Here is an 18,780-nt window from a genome sequence, read left to right as displayed (position 1 = left end):
TTAACCTTTCAATCAATAACATATGTAGGATATCAAAACAATCTAATCATCATGATCTCATCATTGTCTAACTCGGTAATAGTTGCCCATTGAATAACTTATTTCTCCCCTTATCCATCATATTCTTTATGTGTCTTTTACCAACATCTTTATACTCATCAAATCATACTTCTCAAGATATGGCAACATCATACTGAATTAGAAAATCAATTTCTTGACATCAATGACAAAATAATAATATTAAGACAGTAAACATCCTTAATCAGTTTTATCCATAATCATCAACAACCTTCTCAATATCCTTATTGAAAAGCCAACAATCTCTCCTTGTCTGTTATAATGCCAAATGCCAACACCTAAAACATCCCCCCATATCGAATGTTTTCTGGAATGTATTGAACAAGATGCAGTCTAAACCAAAATATCACGAGGGTTGTGCACATTTACATAGCAGTCCACAATTTGTCTCACTTATGAATTCATCCAACTTACCATCCAGCATACTTCTCAAATCGATATCCCTTCACAATATACAGATGCAGCAAAACCACAAGACCCTGCACTTATAATATCACACATACCAATTTATATCATTATGAAAAAGACCACTGTATAGCTATATGTAATATTATCCTATACCCATATCCTCCAAAAATTTTGCCTTAAGAATTGGATAAGAATCAAAATCACAATTCGGACCCATCATATTAAGTTCCTCCTTGGAACTTCCCATATTTTCCAAATGATCTGCAACTCGGTTCCCTTCTCTATACACATGTGAAATGGTGAATTTTGTAAATGTATCAATTAGTGTCCATGCTTGTTCAAGTAAATATCTTATCTGCCAATTATCCATATTTCTCTTTATGCAAGCATTGATAATATTAGATGAATCGCCTCCAGTGTGTATATATGAGATGTTCAATTTTTTTACTAGTAGAATACCTTCAAGTAAAGCATATGCCTCTACAAAGTTGTTAGTACCTGGGGGAATAAAAGTAGCTTTCAAAGCTAAAACACATCCTGTGTGATCCCTTATGCATACTCCTATCCCTACATCACCTGGGTTCCCTTTGGAGGAGCCATCAAAATTTAGTTTGAAATGCATTGAGTCCAAAGGACACCATTTCACTTTATTTCTATCAATTTTACTAGTTCTCACTCTCGAAAGACAAGGTGATACAGGAATAGAGATGCCCTTCCAGCGGTTAATAACTTGACCATCCCAAGAAGTAAATTCCCTATTTGAATTGAACTTATTTGAAACTTGAGCATTAACCAGTTCTGATACTGATTTTTCAATATAATTGAAAATTTCAGAAAGAGGAGATGTTTGCTTTCTAAAAATACGCTTATTTCTTTCCCACCAAAGTGACCATACTACTATGGATGGGATCACTTTCCAAATGCATGCAAAAAGAGAGGATGAGTATAAGACTGGTCATGACTGGAACAAATCCCATATATTATCTGGAAGAGGGGTACTAAAGGAAAGCTTATCAAGCACGAACATCCAACAATAGTGAGCAAAATGACATTGGAGGAGGAGATGATCTAACGTTTCACTGTGTTCACCACAAAGTACACAAGCAAATGGATGTGCAATATTCAATTTAACAAGTATCTCACTGGTGAGTATTCTCTTATGTAGAGCAAGCCAAGCAAACATCCCTTCCTTGGGAAGAACACTATTATTCCAACAGAAATTGTAGGCTCTTTGTGAATAGGTTTGCACAGACATTTGATGAATTGCCTTATACCCTTCCTTGATAGAGTACTTTCCATTCTTCGCACACCATATCAATTTGTCCAAACCATTAGAGATAAAGATAATGCGGTTCTTGAGAATCAAAGAAAATTTTACCTTTTGACCCAGGGAGATTGGGAGTAGAACTGGGTTTTTCCAAATGACGCGATTTGAAGGCTTCTCAAGATCATCTATGTAATCATAAAGGTGTGAACCCTAATGAGCAATAAATAAGGGGATCACATCTACTAGGGACTCCTCCAGATTAAGAGGGGGGAGACCACTCCATGAATCATGCCAAAAGTTGACTTCTTTTCCATTATGTACTTGCCATGATAGGTATCTAGTAATCACATTCCTAGAGTCCATCATGAAGTTCCAAACTGCAAATCCTGATGGAGGATCAAGGATAGTAAATATACGTGAAGGGGTAGAAGTATCTAAATACTTTTCTTGCATAATTTGACACCACAAAGCATGTGGTTTTTCATACATATTCCAAACTATCTTTCCCCCAAAGGCCTTATTTCTTTTTGAAAGATCATGCAGACCCACCCCGCCCGTAGATTTGCTTGGAGTCATTTTGTTGAGAGACACAAGCGAGATCTTTTTCTCTTCTGAAAGATTACCTTTCCAAATAAAATTCTAAATAATTTTCTCGATATGAGAGACAATAGATTTCGGGGCTTGAAGGACTGAAATGTAGTAGTTTGGAATTGTGGCCAAAACAGTTTTGACAAGAAGGATTCTTCCTAACAAAGATAACCATCTAGCTTTCCACACAGAAATTTTTCTTTTTAATCTGTCAATCACATAATTCCAAAAAGAAGGCTTCCCTACTCCCATAAAGAAAGGGATACCCAAGTACGATGATGGAAGAGAATCCACTGGAAAGCCCAATGTCTGGATAATACTGTTAGACACCATTTCAGAAGTATTGAATATGAATAGTTTAGATTTTTGCGCACTGATTTTTTGTCCAGATCCAGAAGTATATATGTCCAATATTTTCTTAATATGCCTTGCTTCTTGTATATTGTAACGGCCGAATAAAAGTGTATCATCTACAAATAAGGTGTGGGTGATAGAAATTGAGGTATTAGGGATACATACCCCCTTCCAGAAACCCAGACTCAACTGCTTATTGACCAATCTACTAAAATCCTCTGCCATGATAATGAATAGAAAAGGTGATAGTGGGTCACCTTGTCGGACCCCTTGGGTGGCTCGAAAAAAAACCAGAATGATTACCATTAACAATAATTGAAAAATGTGCCCCAGAGAGGCAATTTTTGATCCATTTGCACCACTTATCCAAAAAACCAAACTTTTTAAGCACTCTCAAAAGAAAGGACCAACATACTTTATCATATGCTTTCAACATGTCTAATTTAGCTATAAAAGCAGGGGACTGTGAAGGGTTAATTGAGTACAAAACTTCATGGGCCACAAGCACACCTTCTGATGTTTCCCTACCAGGAACAAAACCTCCTTGTTGAAGAGATATTACTTTAGGTATCAAGGATTTTAACCGGAGATAGATAGCTTTTGTGAAAATCTTGTACACTGAATTACATAAGGAGATAGGCCTAAAATCTGCAAAAGATTGAGGGTTATTGGATTTGGGGATAAGTGCAAGATGGGTTAAATTGAAGTTCTTGAGAATAAAAGATTTTTGTCTTGACTCTTCCAAAGCCATTAAAAGATCAAAGCCTAAAACGTCCCAACACTTTTGAAAGAATAGTATGGTGAAACCATCAAGGCCTGGAGACTTGTCCAGAGCCATCAAAAATACCACCTCTTGTAATTCAGGAAGAGAGAAAGGTTGCATCAAATAATCATTATCACATTGTGAAATCAAACAAGAAATGGAGTCGAACAATATGTCGACACTGGACTCCTCAGAAACAAAAGGAGGGGAGGGAGAAAGAAGATTTTTATAGAAGAGTTCACCCTCTTCCCTAATTTCTTATTCATTAGTTAATTTTTCCCCCAAAGAAGAGGCATTTATAGAAAAGATAGTAGATGTAGCTTGCTTAATCTTTGCAGAAGCCTGGAAGAATTTAGTATTTTTATCTCCTTCTTTTAGCCATAATTCCCTTGATTTTTGTCTCCAGTATTCCTCCTCTCTAGAGCATAATTCTTCCTAGTAGCTTTGTAAACGCTTCTGCTTTAAGAAAATTTCTGGATTAATCCCAGTAGAAAAGATAAGTTCATTGACATCCTTTAATTCCTTCTCTACCTTTGTTTTTTCTGCAAAGATATTTTTGAATACTTTCCCATTCCAAACTTTGATATTTGCTTTTACAAATTGTATTTTCATATAAAGTTGAAACATTTTGTTCTCCCTACAGAAGGGGGCACTCACCCACCATTGACGAAGTAGAGTATGAAAATGTGGGTGTCGAAACCACATTCTTTCAAACTTAAAAGAAGATCTATGATGAGAAACTTCATGTTTATCTAGACATAATTCAATAGGAAAATGGTCAGATCCGAAGAACGATAGAATTTTAGAGCTGAAAGTATATTTTTGAAGGATCCATTCATATGAAGTGAAAAACCTGTCCAATCTACTTGCAATTTGAAGGGAAGTTCTCCGGTTTGTCCATGTAAATTGACCATTAGAAGGTGAAATATCAGAAAGGGCGTTATCAGACATGAAACATCTAAAGTCTTCAATCACCTTAGGTGTTGTAGGATTACCTCCCTGTTTCTCATCCTGAGACAAGATGGCATTGAAATAACCTCCTAAGATGATTTTCTAAACTCCCTGTTGTTGGATCTAACAAGTTATAGTATTCCAAAGAGCATGTTTCTCTTGAGGAGCTGTTGGGCCATATAATTGAAGAGAACAAAGGATAAATCAAAATTTTCAATAAGAATAAGATGCCAATTTGTCCCTTGACTCAAAGTGTTTGCTTTGATTGTCCTGGTATTCCACAAGGTCAGAATACCACCGGAAGCCCCTACTACAGGAATATGTATGAAATCCCATAAAGTCCATTTTTTTAAAATCTTTTGAGAGGCTTCATCTAAAAGCTTTGTTTCTTGTAGTAAAATGATCTTATTTTAATTAAATTACATAAATTAAGAGGTTTAATTCACAAAAAACCTAATTTATTAATTTAATTTTTGGGTTGCATAATTTTTCAAATTCATTTTCAGCTCTGATTTTTGTGATATTTTATGCTATGATTTAGAGGCATTTATCTTTCAAATTCACAAATGAAATTGCTTCATTAATTGGTTAATCAATCACTTTCATAAAAATTTGCATTGTTTAATCACAATTTTCAAAATTGAAATTCAAATTTTCCCTCCTTTATTGAATTTCCCATGCATATATTGAATGAACATTACTTTTTAACATATGAGTTTCTTGTTTGATCATAAGTGCATATGGAGTTATTATCTTATTTTGCTAGTTTAATTTCAAATTACATTAAAGATGTTCATGATGTTCCCTTTCATGCATATGATGATAAGCTAGTTCTCCCTTTCATTCATAGCTATGATCTACCCTATCCCAAAATTGATCTCATTAATGAGATCACATTGGTGCAAGAAGGGAATATGGAAACTTGTATCAAATATTTCCCTCCTAAAGAGGGAGCTATTAGAAATGATGTTCATCCTTCTCCTAAAATGTGCCTCCCCCATAAGCCGGATTATTTGGTGCAAGAGGATGATATTGTAGCTACCTTTCCTAGAAATATCATACCTTCTTTTCATGATCTTACCCCTCTAGATGAAGCATTAATTACGTATGATAGTCCCTCTCCTAATGTTGGTCTTAATCACAAAGATACCTTAAAGAAAGAGGATGATCCTATTTTCCATCATTATAATGTTTTCAATGCTCTCTCTCTCAAAAATGAATAACCTAAGAAAAATCAAATCAATTCCATTCATATTGTTGAGAACCCTAAGATTGTTCCTGATTATCATGTAGTGCCTTGCAAATATAATAATGAAGTGTTTGCTTTGGAAACTAACAAGAACATATGAATTGAAGCACAATTTGCTTTGTTATTTCCTACAACCCTCTCTCCAATTCAAACAAATACATCGTCTCCTACTAAAGAAGTTCCTAAAGAAGAAATCTTGGAGGTGTTGCAAGGTGTGTGCCCTTGGTCTCCTTGTATTGTGCAGTTGTTGGTAAACAGATTTGTCTTTCCTTATTTGTTTAATCTTAAAGCACTGTGGGTCATAGAAAGGTAGACAAACTTTCTACCAAACAGTTGGAAAATCATTATATTGATTAACCTTTGAATTATGGTACAGCTCCCTCTAGTAAATATTCGTTCGGCTCCAAATTACATACAATCAATAGAATGCTTTTCACCAGAAAGCACTTAAAGGCAATTGCATACATCAGTCAATACAAAATGAATGCAAGCACTGATCCATATATAACTTTTTATATAAAGTCGATAGACTTCATACGAACACTAAAACTAAATGAAAAGCTTATAAAGATGAAATTTGCCAATAATTTTTTGCACACATAGAAAGTATAATAGCCCCTTCTTTGAAATAGATTTACACAGAAATCAAACTTCAAATATCAAACACATAGATTTGAAACCGAAAATAGTTGTTAACAAGATTTTGCATTCATCGATGGTCATCCACTTTCTACATACACAAAATGTTTTTAGCCAATCTTAAAGATAGTCTTTTCAAAAACTTAGTGAACCCCTCAAAGTCATTACAAAACATATTTATAGGTCACCAGACCCAATAGTTCCTTTTAACCAAAGTAAAATTAACTTTTAAGAGTTAATGGAAAGCAACCCTAACTGTATAACCGAAACTAAGGAAAATAACTAGACTCGCAGGCAAACAACTGCCAGCAGTGCTAGTCATGCCATATGCTCAGTTCCGGTGTGATCACTCGAGTTGGTGTCTTGAACAGACACCATCACCGCCTTTGTTTCACTCCACTCTTGATGCACTTTTGAAAACTCCTAGATTACAGTTATGTGTGGAAAACTGATATGAATTACTCTCTGCTTCCAGAGCTCCTTCTTTCTCTTCACCATCTGCAATTTATCTCTGTGAGAATCCAGGTGATCGAGACAAATAGTGAGAATCAATTCCACTTTAGAGATCCTCGTAAAGTCTTCCACGGAGAAGGATTTCTCCATCTTGATTTGTCTAATGTGGCTGCTAATTTGGTTAATCATCTTCGTAGTGTCTTTCAGGGTTTCGCTATCTTCTTTAAGTAATTGGTATCCACGCAGTGTAAGTCCTTCTGCATGGTCGCCCTTAAGGCCGTTGATTCACCACACAAACTGGCCGACATATTATAACCCTGTTCAATAATTTGGTTGCGCCACTCAATACTCTTCTTACAAATAAAAATTACATCTTCATTTAATCCCGACACTTGATTCTCAGCAAGAAAGTTCATTAGGCCATAACGCTGAATATCACGCATTTGTTTTGAAATCATAGCCCACTTAGCTTTCTCCTTCTGCCACAAGACCAAGTCGAAGTCCAATGCTTTGGTGACCTCATTGGAATTTTTGAAAATATGGACCAAATCCATTATGTAATTAGCTGCCTGATGCATGATCGAGGTGAGCCATTCTGAGAAAACCTCGGCAATCATCCTATTTCGTTGAACTTCATCCAAGAATTTTTGATTGCTAGGTGATTTTGGACTAAATGGTCCTGAATGTTGGGACAATGGTAATGGGTTGCTCTGCAAAGCATGAATATACTGGGCCATTTGTGTTAAACTTTGTTTCAACTCAGCCTTGTCTCTCTCGTCCTTCCAAGTACAAGAGATAATTCGTTTAGTCGAAGTCTCCAGATGCTTCACATCTACGGCTCTGGTTCCGGCCCCCAAATCAATTTGCTCAACATCGTAGTCTGCTTCTGAAGCCGTAGTAGCATCTTTGTTGGACTCGAGTCTAGCAATATCTGCAGTCCAATGCTTCGTGCTCTCGTCAAAATCAATCATAGCCTCTATTTTTAACTTTTTGGGCTTTGTAGACCTTCCCAGACATTTACTCACAGTGTCCTCCTTTGATACTGAAATCGGAACCACATTCATTTTCCTGGTAATTGAATCACTTAACCATTTTGGTGCTAGAGTCAGTTCTTTTGAAGGCATGGGTGGAAATCCTGCTGAAGATGGTGGTGTGGCATGGTCTATATGAGACTGGATTTCGAGTGTCCTTGGGTCCTGAAAAATAGTATCTATGTCAATTGAGACCTTGTCTGCTTCGGAAACAGGGGATGTTATCTTGCACAGTGTTTCCTCTGTGTCCAAATCCAGAATGAGATGAGAAGCTGGTGGCTGGAAACTCTTCTTGGACCTTGACCTGGTCACTCGACCAGCAATAGAAAGCTCAACCCCGATGTCAAGTTTCTCTTCTTTAATCCTTGCATGTCCTTTTCCTGCATCAGAAATGGGAATGTTAGTCAAAATAGAAGTTTTACTTGCAGTACTCCTCTTTCCACTTTTGCTTCTTGAACTAGTTGCTCATGTCGGATGAAATCGGCAACTCCTAAGCCAATTTTTCATCCTGCGAATTACACTGAGGGTGCGTGTCTGAATACTATCCCCCATCTTCTTGCTCCAATCCACTTCTGGAAGAGGTTCATCATGGACCCACTTCATAAACTTTGAATCAAGTATGTCTTCATCATCGGTGATGACACCCGAGGTATCCATTGGCAATTTCATGTCATGAGTTTGTTTCAAAGTTAATCTGGACCAACTCCTTCTCCGTACTTCAAATTCATCCTGGCAACCCTCCCAATAATCCTCCAACTAAGGAACATGTTGATCAAGTACCATCTTCTTCACATACTGAGAAATGAAACCCTTACTATTAAAGTTATCCCTTTTCACAAAGGTCTTCAAATAAAATCTTTTAAATTCTTGTTCAAGATTTAGTGCATCAGAGACTGACCTACAACTATAATGGCCTAAATCAATGGGAATAATCCCACTTGTGTTAGAGTCCTCACCATAATGTTTTGCGACATAAGAAAGTTGTCTAGAAACTTTGATCAAAATGTAGGAGTCTGAAACGTACCTAGGTAGTCTAAAGGGGTCACCTTTAAATCCTCTAACTCTTAGGTAAGTGAAGTGGTTGAACTATATAAAGAAACTATCATATATGTTAACAAGCTCAACTGCTTTTGTAGACATTCTTCTATGCAAGTTACCCTGTAATTCAAAGGTCAACCTTCCAAAGACAACATCATTCCAATGGAGATAATCATCAACATGCCCTTTCAAAGTCAGATTAGGATGATACTCATAAATTCTCATGCCTTGAACCCATTTTACATGAGGCAACCCAGACCATTCTCTCACATAGGCAAGCATATATAACAAATAGGATGACATAAAAATTAAGCATTCCTAGATAATTACTCAAACCTTCATCTACAATGACAGTTCCCCAGTCAATGAACCGACTTCTATCCAGAGTGACCTGGATGAAAAAATACATCCAATCCTCCTAGTAAAAAGAGTGGGAATTACCCTTTACCCTACTCAATAGTATTACCAACTCTCAGATTGCAAGAATTAAATGTTCATGGGTTAGAAGTTTCGGCAGCCTCAAGCCCCTTTTTTGGAATTTTAGGAGCCAATTCTATGCAATAACAGTTCTATAATACTGCTTTTTCTCAAAGAAAAATCCATAGGATTTACCAAAGGTCCAATCTTCATAGGGTTCCTGGTGAGGAATACCCATGGCTACCATTACTGTTTGTCTATCAATGGACAACAAGACTTCACCATCATTTTTCCTTATGCATCTATTACCCTTTTCATAATGATTCATACATTCTAAGACTAACTCAAGGCAAGGAGCAGTTGTGGGAAAGGTGGCTGCTTCTAATAATCCACTCTGTGCTACATCTCTCATCATGGGGTCTGCGGCTGAATTCCTTACTCTTTCTAGAAAAACATCTAAATCTAGTTGAACTAACGTTGTATCACCTAACTCTAGTAAAGAGCTTACAAGGGAAGATGAGCTCATCAATTTGGGAAAAATAGGCCTCATGTTTAGTTCGTGGTTTTCCCCAATTAATCCCAGACAAAGAAGGAAAGTGGAAACAGAAACAAGCAGCTAACAGAATACCCAAATCTTTAAAACAAACTGTAGTAATTTAGAAAGTTGTTGAACATACCTTCCTCTATCCTCTATAAACCTCTATCGCAGCCTATTTCTCCCACTTCAAAAACTCCTTCTCAAAATCTTCTCAAGAAAATAATAATCCCAATCAAGACAACTACTCAGTTTAAAAGCCGAGAAAATCTTACCCATCATTACTAAAAGTTGCCTTCATTACTCCTCGTTCGTGTGACCTTACTTTGAAATGATTGCACTAAAGCATGCCTTAAATGTTAAGCCACTTCACTTCTGACACAGTGGATCCTCACACATACTTGCCATAAATGGTAGATTTCAAATCATTGAAGAAAGAATATTCCTCCCCTCGGCGGTCGTTTATCATGTTCTAAAAGTCTGCTTCGTCACCACGTGGCAAGTCACATGTCTTCCAAGAAACCTATACATAAAACTTTGACCCTTGCAAAACCATCGCAACACAAAACTAACATGACAAATCTTGAACTTTGAACCTTGAACCAAAAAGGTTCAAGTTCAAGGTTCAGAGAATGCAAAACGCCGACAAGGACTAGTAAAACTGAAAATCGCATGGGAGGAAAAACATTCAAAACAACACCCGTTGACCTTTGAACCTTGAACCAAAAAGATTCAAATTCAAGGTTCAAGTTCAACGCAATGAAACTTAACAATGACTGAATTACATGAGAAAAATTTTAAACAAATTTCTTGACCAATGAATTAGATAAGCATTACTTCAAACAAGGACGCATATGGAATGGAAATTTTATATGGGCCCAATAGCAGCACAGCGCTCGGGTTTGTGACATGGCTTAACTTCTTCCTATGGATTCTATAGGTCTAGTGGTTGTATCAGGCATTAACGGGTCGATCATTTGGTGCAATAGTAATCGCAATTGTAACAAGTGGTATCAGAGCTTGGTCATAGGTTCAAACCCCTCGCTTGTATTGGGGGGATTGTGGCAAGGTGTGTGCCCTTGGTCTCTTTGTGTTGTGTAGCTCAGCACTCGAGTTTGTGACATGGCTTAACTACCTCCTGTGGATTCTATAATTCTAGTGGTTGTAATAAGCATTAACAAGTTAAACTTTTTGTGCAACAGAAATTGCACTTGTAACAAGAGGATGATTGGGGATCATTAGATTTCACACCTTTTTTCTAGAAAATCTAAGATACCTTAATTTGATATTCAAAAAAATTCTCCTAATACATGTCTAGAAATTGTTTGGGCCTTTGTAAACTTAAATCCAATTCCACCTAAGAGTGAACCCTCTCTTGATCCTACACATGGATGTAATGTGCAAGTTTTAGGATGTGCACAACAAAGTCTTGAAATTCATGAGAATTCACACTTTTCTAATCAAAAGCTATGTCTCCAACCTCTTCCTTTGTCAAAATCCCCTCCTCTATTCTCTAGTGGATCCACATGTTCTCATTCCAATATGGTATTAAAACAAGATAGTGTTTTGTGTGATCTTCTCCATGCCAATTTAATCTCTCTTCTTTGGCCTAAAAGAAGACGGAAACTTTGAAAACATGTTGAAAATTCTTCTTTTTGCAAGTATCATCAAATTCATGGTCATTCTACTAATGGGTTTCAAGCTTTGAAAATAAAAATACAATATTATATTGATTTAGGTATCATAAAACTAACATCTGACAATGAATAGCATATTTCTTGTAATAATTTCAAATAGTATTCATGTTCCTATTATGTTGCTCCTCACTATGTGAAATTGTAAGCCTACCTATTGGGGGGCCATTGTAATTTATGGTGGTACAATTTTAGGTGCAATCATAATTAGTGAGCAACATAATAGTCTTTTTATTCTTGTCTATATGCTTGGGGGTCAAGAATATCATTTTTCCTCTTTCAAGGGTTTCACTATTTCCTTTATGGATTTCATTATTCATAACTTGATTTCCTTTCTTACATAAGATTATCCTTAATGCAAATGCATGTGTGTTCCTTGTTTGGGACCTATTCTTTGTTTGAAATGGTATGTCTCTTTTGAATAATCTCTCCTTAGAGGATTTTTTTTATCCTTCCTCTATCTTGCTCTTTCTCTTTGAAAATTACCTCTTCTTTTGCATTGCATTGTTCATAACTTGATGTTGTTTCTTGCATAAAATTATCCTTCATGCAAATGCATGTGCATTCCTTGGTTAGGACATATTCTTTTTTTGAAATGGTACGCCTCTTATGAATAATCTCTCCTTAGAGGAGTTTTGTGATCCTTCCTCTATCCTATTCTTTCTCTTTGAATATTACCTCTTCTTTTGTGTTGCATTGTTCATAACTTGATGTCCTTTCTTGCATTGAATTGTCCTTCATGTGAGTACGTGTGTCCCTTGGTTAGGACCTATTCTTTTTTTGAAATGGTACATCTCTTATGGATAATTTCTCTTTGGAAGTTGTGTAGTTCTTCCCATTGTCCCCACACTTGGGAGGCAATGATTTCTCTCTTATCCTATCTAAGGATCAATTTATCCTTTGTTGATTGGCGTTTTCTTATGATTTAATGTCATTCCTTGTGTGAATTTGTTTTTTTTCTCAAGGATTCTCTCTTATGTAAGAGGTGTATTTCCTTGGCTACAACTTCTTCTTCACTTGGCAATGTATATCTATTATAATCCTACCCCTCACATTGGGTCAAAAGTGTTTCATCCTTCATCAAGAATCTCTTTTCACCTAACAATAGGGGGGAGGTGTGCATTCTTGTTCTCCTTTATTTCTTTTGGTAGAAGATGTTATGTTTGTTCAAGAAACTCCTTGTGGAGGTAGATGTCTTTTGAGAAAAGATATCTTCTCATCCAAAGATCCTCTTTACACTTGTTGCAAGATATCTCTTTTTCAACTAGCTTATCCTTGCTTGAAGAGTATTGCCTTTTTGGCTTGGATTGATGAATATTGTTGCCTAAAGGATATCTCCTTGGTATTGGAAGTTAGGTATCCTTGTCTCTAGGATTCCTTAAGACATCAACATAGGGCTATGTTGACATGTTAAGGGGGGGCACCCATATCACCCTCTTTGTATCATTGTACCATATTTTTGCATATCATTTTTCCATGTCTTAAATGAGGTGTTCATTCTCAAAACCAAAGAAAAAAAACTCTTATACGAGATGATTCATTCTTGAAACTGAACATGGAATTTGATACATGTCTTAGATGGGGGTATGCATTCCCCAATCTAGAGAAAACAAACTCTTACATGAGATGTCCTCAAAACCAAACATGTATCTATCTTAGATGGGGTTACACATTCTTGAAACTAGAGAAAAACTCTTATACGAGATGTTCTTGAAACCAAACATTCACCCCTTGGAATTTTCATTTTCATTATATGTCATAAGAAGGTTGATGCATGCTCAAAACAAGAGAAATAACTCTTTTATGAGGTGATATATACTTGAAACCAGACATCACTTGCACACATGCATGAGGATGAGTAGAACTAGCAGAATATGGCTAAACTATTCCTACTCTCCTCCACAACATGGAACAACACATCTAGGGGCAATTATCCATATCCTTTTTCATCATTCTTTTCATGGATCACCTAGAAAAACACATCTAGCGTGTATTCGTGTTCTCTCTTTCCTTCTTCTCATGAACTCATAGCTTTGTTATTGATGGTTCATGGATAATGCATGCTTTTCTCTTTTATGTGATAACTTGTGTTCTTGAGATGGAATTTTTCAATAATGATATTAGTGGTTGAGACATTTTGATATTGAGTTTTCTTAGACAAGTTGACTTAAGGTCTTATTTTTGGTTCTTATCTTTTGTGTCATGTGTATTTTGTCTTTGTTTATTATTTTTTCTTTTTGTTTGCCTTTTTTTTGTGTGTGCCTTTGCATATTTTTCAATGAGTTAAGATCCTAAGATTGGGGTCTTGGTTCCTCGAAATTAGTATGTCTTTTACTCCTTATGATTTTACTCCTCATTTCTCATCTCCTCTATCTCTCTTTCGTCTACTTTACCATGATTATTTGCATAGGCTCATACTCCCACTAAAGTGGGGGCTAAATTTAGCATCCTAAATTGTACTCCCTAACAATTTGGTCCACATTTGAGGCCCCCACCTTAGTGTTTGTACTCCAATGCTTAATTTTGACCTCATTATTCTTATATCATGCAAAGCAAGCCTTATTTTCACCTTACACTGTGCATGGCCCTTTGGTCCTAGTCCTAAAATGGGGTAGGACTATGGCGTGGCTCCATGATCCTCATTGGGACTAGGGTGTGGCACCTTGGTCCTCCAAAATAGGACCCCAATTTGGCCCATCACAATGGTCATAATGAGTTGGAGGAAATGTAATATTCATGTTGGCCCTTGTCAGAAAATTAAGATGTTTTCCCAATAGTCAAGTATATAAGGAGGCCTTCCCCTCTCATTTGATCACCAAGACATCATAGGAGAAGGAAAAAATTATAATCACAAATCATCAAGCATTCAAGCATTCAAGAATTCATGTAATCATCAAGAATTTTAAACTTGAGGCTACATATTCTTCATTCATCAGTTGTGGAGCAACATTAAATCATTCACATGCAAGCCTGTGTGTGTGATTAGGGTTTTGTCATGTTCATGTCATTTCATGCAACATCTATGATTACATTCAAGAAGCAAGGTATCAGTATCAGTCATTGCAAATATGAGGTATATCCTTCTATTATTTATTTCAGTATTTGCAATAATTCAATCAAGGTTAAATAAGCATTATTTACAGTGACGAATCAATCCCTCTTTGGTGTGCAAAAATTTCAGAGAACCAAGGTGACGGGCACCATGGTCCCAACATTTTAGGAGCTCCTTAGGGGATTAGATTCAATTTTACTTATATTTCTCAGATCCAGGTGTCTAGCTCAATCCAATGATTGTATCTTGTTGTGTTTATGTTTTTACCTTTATTTTTAGTAATTTACCCTAATATTAGCAATTTAACTTACAAAAAAGGTTAAAGAAATTCATCCCTTTAATCCAATTAGTATTCAGTCATAATCCTTGTTGGTTGTAACTAAATCTATTATATTCTAACCCCCTTTTGAATATAATTGGTCCCTAGGTAAAAATTAGTGGTTTTACTACATCTTGTGGTGGAAACCCTAATTTTTCACCATATCACAGTGACTAAGATTCAAAGGACTCCAAGTGGTCCCCTCAAGTATAGAATTAGTCATTGAAGTACAATGAATATCCCCCATAAGAGAGAGAAAGAGGATAAGAATCCCCCCAATGAAGAAGAAGCTCCTATGTCAATGATGAATGTCTGAAGATAGAACATGATCCACTGCCTATAAACAACATTCCTACCCTTCGGAAGAAACCAATCCACTAGAGATAGGAGAATCCACTCCCATAAACTAGAAGATGTAGGAATCCAAATCCAAATATATGATTATATCTGTGAAAAACACTTGTGTGTTGCCAAGTCCTTAGATATGATGAAAATGCCACAAACCAATGTTACACATGTCTAATCAAAATAGAAGGTGACAAACAAGGAACCAAGAGAAACTAATTTTGAATAAGATCCAAAGACAAACATTATGTGACAATAATTGTGCTATGATTGTCATTAAATAAGAGAGATAAACCCTCAAATTTGATATGAGACTCCACAAGCAATGAACCAATGTCTATCAACTAGGAATCCCAATCAGTAAGACAAATAGATGAATTATCTTGCTTATTAGGAATAAGGGACTCAATCAATGAAGGTACTAAAATTGTCTCCGCTAGTGGAGAAAGAGAAACTTAAGATTTTAATGTACACTCAAGCAAGAGTTAAAAAGCATTATGTGAGAAATGAGGATAAATTGCATGTATATGCTAATTACTCCAACAATATTTACACCTGCAACCCTTATATATGATTCACTCCTTGAGATAATCTCCAAAAATGATACAAAAACATAAACCCTCAATACAAATAAAGAGTCGATTTGTATGTAGCCCAGAAAGGGAAAAAATTGAGATCTTTGAGTACCTGATAAAAATTCTGCAAAAAATGGACCTAAGATTTTAATAGGGGACTCTAAGAGCTTTCCAATGATGTATGGAAGTTGAAAATTGGAGTTTGGATGTGTAAGATATGGCCTTGGAAGCCCAAAATTGAAGGTTAACTTTGGAAGCCTAGTACAAAAAATTGGTGTAGAATCTGATCAAACCACCTATAGAATAAGATCAATACTACAACCATCTTTCCAATGATCTCATTTTGCATTATTTTGATTATGTATGACGAATTTATGGGCAAAAAACCACACATTTTTTTGTACTTAAAAAAACGTCCATTAAAGTTAGGGGTTAGCTATTTTGGGGGGCACCACCAAAAAAATTGTCTCAATGTTGATGTCATCTATTGCAAGGCCTAGTACATTGGTACAAAGGATCCTTTGACCTTTTTATTTTAAAAAAAAATCAACTCCATATTCAATTCAATGAAAAAAATTGTAGTGATTAATTTTTTTAATTCATTTTTTTTAAAATATAAATTTCTGATGCAAGTAGACATAGGTGGTATGGTTGCATGGATTTGTGTGCCTCTTAAAGCATTGCAATAAAAAAAATTCACAAAAAAATTTGTTGATCTTTGATTTTGATGATTTGACAAGTGATCTTAAGGTTTTTGGGCCTTCTGAGCGCAATGGTGACCTTCATTTTGTGCCAAGGTGCCTAGATTTTTAAGCTATCCCCAAATTTTGCCTCAATTTTCATAGCTTCATCCAATTTGACCCAAATTTTCAACTGCTCATACTTTGATGAAATAAAATTCAATCTTAGGGTTTTTCAACACTGCAACGCGATGGCAACCTCCATTTGATATCAAAGTGCACAAAAAATTCACCTAAGGTAATATCCCTCAAGCATGCAGATAGGAAATTGATAGAAAAGCTTTGATACTAGGTAAAAGATAAGATTGCCCTCCGATACCATCTAGGAGCTAAGATTTCTCTTTGATACCATGTAGAAGTTGATGATCAACCACACGAACCAAGAATCATCTACAAGCAAAACACCTATCACACAAAAAAGATAAAGAAAAGATTGCATAATTCTATATTATTGCACAAAATAATTGCAAATTCAATAATAAAGATACAATATTGGAGGTACAATTACAACAAATGAATAAGTTTATTTATAGAAAGAAAGAGATTCCCTAATCCTAAAATTAGAAGAACTAAAGCAATGAAAAGTAGGAGCTAAATTAAGATCAACTACAAGCTAAAAAAGCTAACTAGTAGTGCCTCTACGTGAACTCAGATTAAAAAGGCATAATTGAGGATGAGGAAAAGTGGGTTTGCAAGATTAAGTATATCAAATGTAAAATAAAACACAATAAAGTATTAAAACATTCAAAACAACCTTGATATACGTTCTTTCTTCACCTCCTCCGATTGAGCAAGAATTGAAATGTGTGCCCAAGATCTCCACTTGACTTGCTCCTTATGATTGAGGGATGTGGATTTCTCTCTACTACACAATAAATTGATAGGATATTGGGTGATGGATTGATTGATTACCTATGCCAAGATTTGGGCATAAAATGGATGCAATGGGTGATTTCTTGCTTCAAATGCACAGCATGACAATATGGAAAATGATGGATGAGCTGAGAGGAGAGGAGACTCTAATTTATATATTGGAGGGGCTCAAAATGGATGGCCAATATTGAAGAGGAATAGAGGGATAGGATTTAATGAGTGGGAGAGTATTTGAGAGGACAAGTGAGAGATCCAAGAGATTTTCCATAAAGGCATTTCTTGTCTCCACACTTTTCAAGTGCATGGGCAAGATTTCCCCAAGTATCTTGGGAAGAGAGGAAAGGAATTTAAAATTCCTTGGGAGAGGACAAGGGGAATTAAAAACTACCAAGAGAGAGGAAGTGTGGAGAGAATAAAGGATAAAGGAATTATAGATTCCTTAGGAAGAGAGGGTATGATGAGATTCAAGGAATTTGAAATTATTTGGATAGACAAAAACAGATAGAATTTAAGGTTGGAGGATGTGATGGGAAAGCCATTTATGGCAAAGAGTTGACCCATCCCTAATCAAGGTCATGAGGGATGTGAAAATGATTAGGTGGGATAATAAGGGAATAGAATGCAAGTGGGCAATATAGGAAGATGGGACATGAGGAGAGAGAATGAGTGGAGGAACACAAAATTCGAGAAAATGTTGATCATGATTAGGTTAGGATTAATTAGGCCAAATGATGAAGACTAATAGGGTGATTTGTAGGAATCAAGGCATTAGTTAGTTAATTGGAATTAATTAACTAATTAGGATTTAGAACAAATATTGGCTAAGGTTTGAGAATTGGAATAATTTTAGAAGAATAGGACATGATTAATTTTGATAAATTAATTATAAGGCTAAGATGATAATATCAATTTAAAACACAAATTAATTAATTTTAAGGACTGACATAATTAGTGTAATTAATTATGTGAAAAGGCTTAATTAATTAAATATTAATTTAATTAATTTTAGTCATCTACATTTTGCCCCTCTTTTACGTGGCAACAAAGTTGGCGATGGGTAAAAGAAGAAAAAGATGCCCCAGTGTGAGAATGCGGGTAAGGATGCCCCCTCAAGAATTTAATCAGACATTTTAAAATTTTATGAGAAAATTCTCTAAAAAAGAAGAAAATGGCAAGAGAAAGATGAGAAGAAAAAAGAAATGATGAAAAGGCATGAAGAAAGGCGAAAAGGAAGTGGAGAAAAGGCGACAGAAGAGTGAAAGAAAGGTATAGATAGGCCACAGGGAGCCCATAGAAGGGTCATTTTCACACACACATGTTCTTGAGAAATAAAGAGCCCAAACATGAGCGAAGATGGTGAGGATTCCATAGCATGAGCAATGCAGCGAGAGTTTAGGCTCTTCCAACATCC

Source organism: Cryptomeria japonica, chromosome 3, assembly GCF_030272615.1.
Source record: "Cryptomeria japonica chromosome 3, Sugi_1.0, whole genome shotgun sequence".
NCBI classification, from domain to species: Eukaryota; Viridiplantae; Streptophyta; class Pinopsida; order Cupressales; family Cupressaceae; genus Cryptomeria; species Cryptomeria japonica.
Note: the sequence above shows the minus strand (reverse complement) of the source record.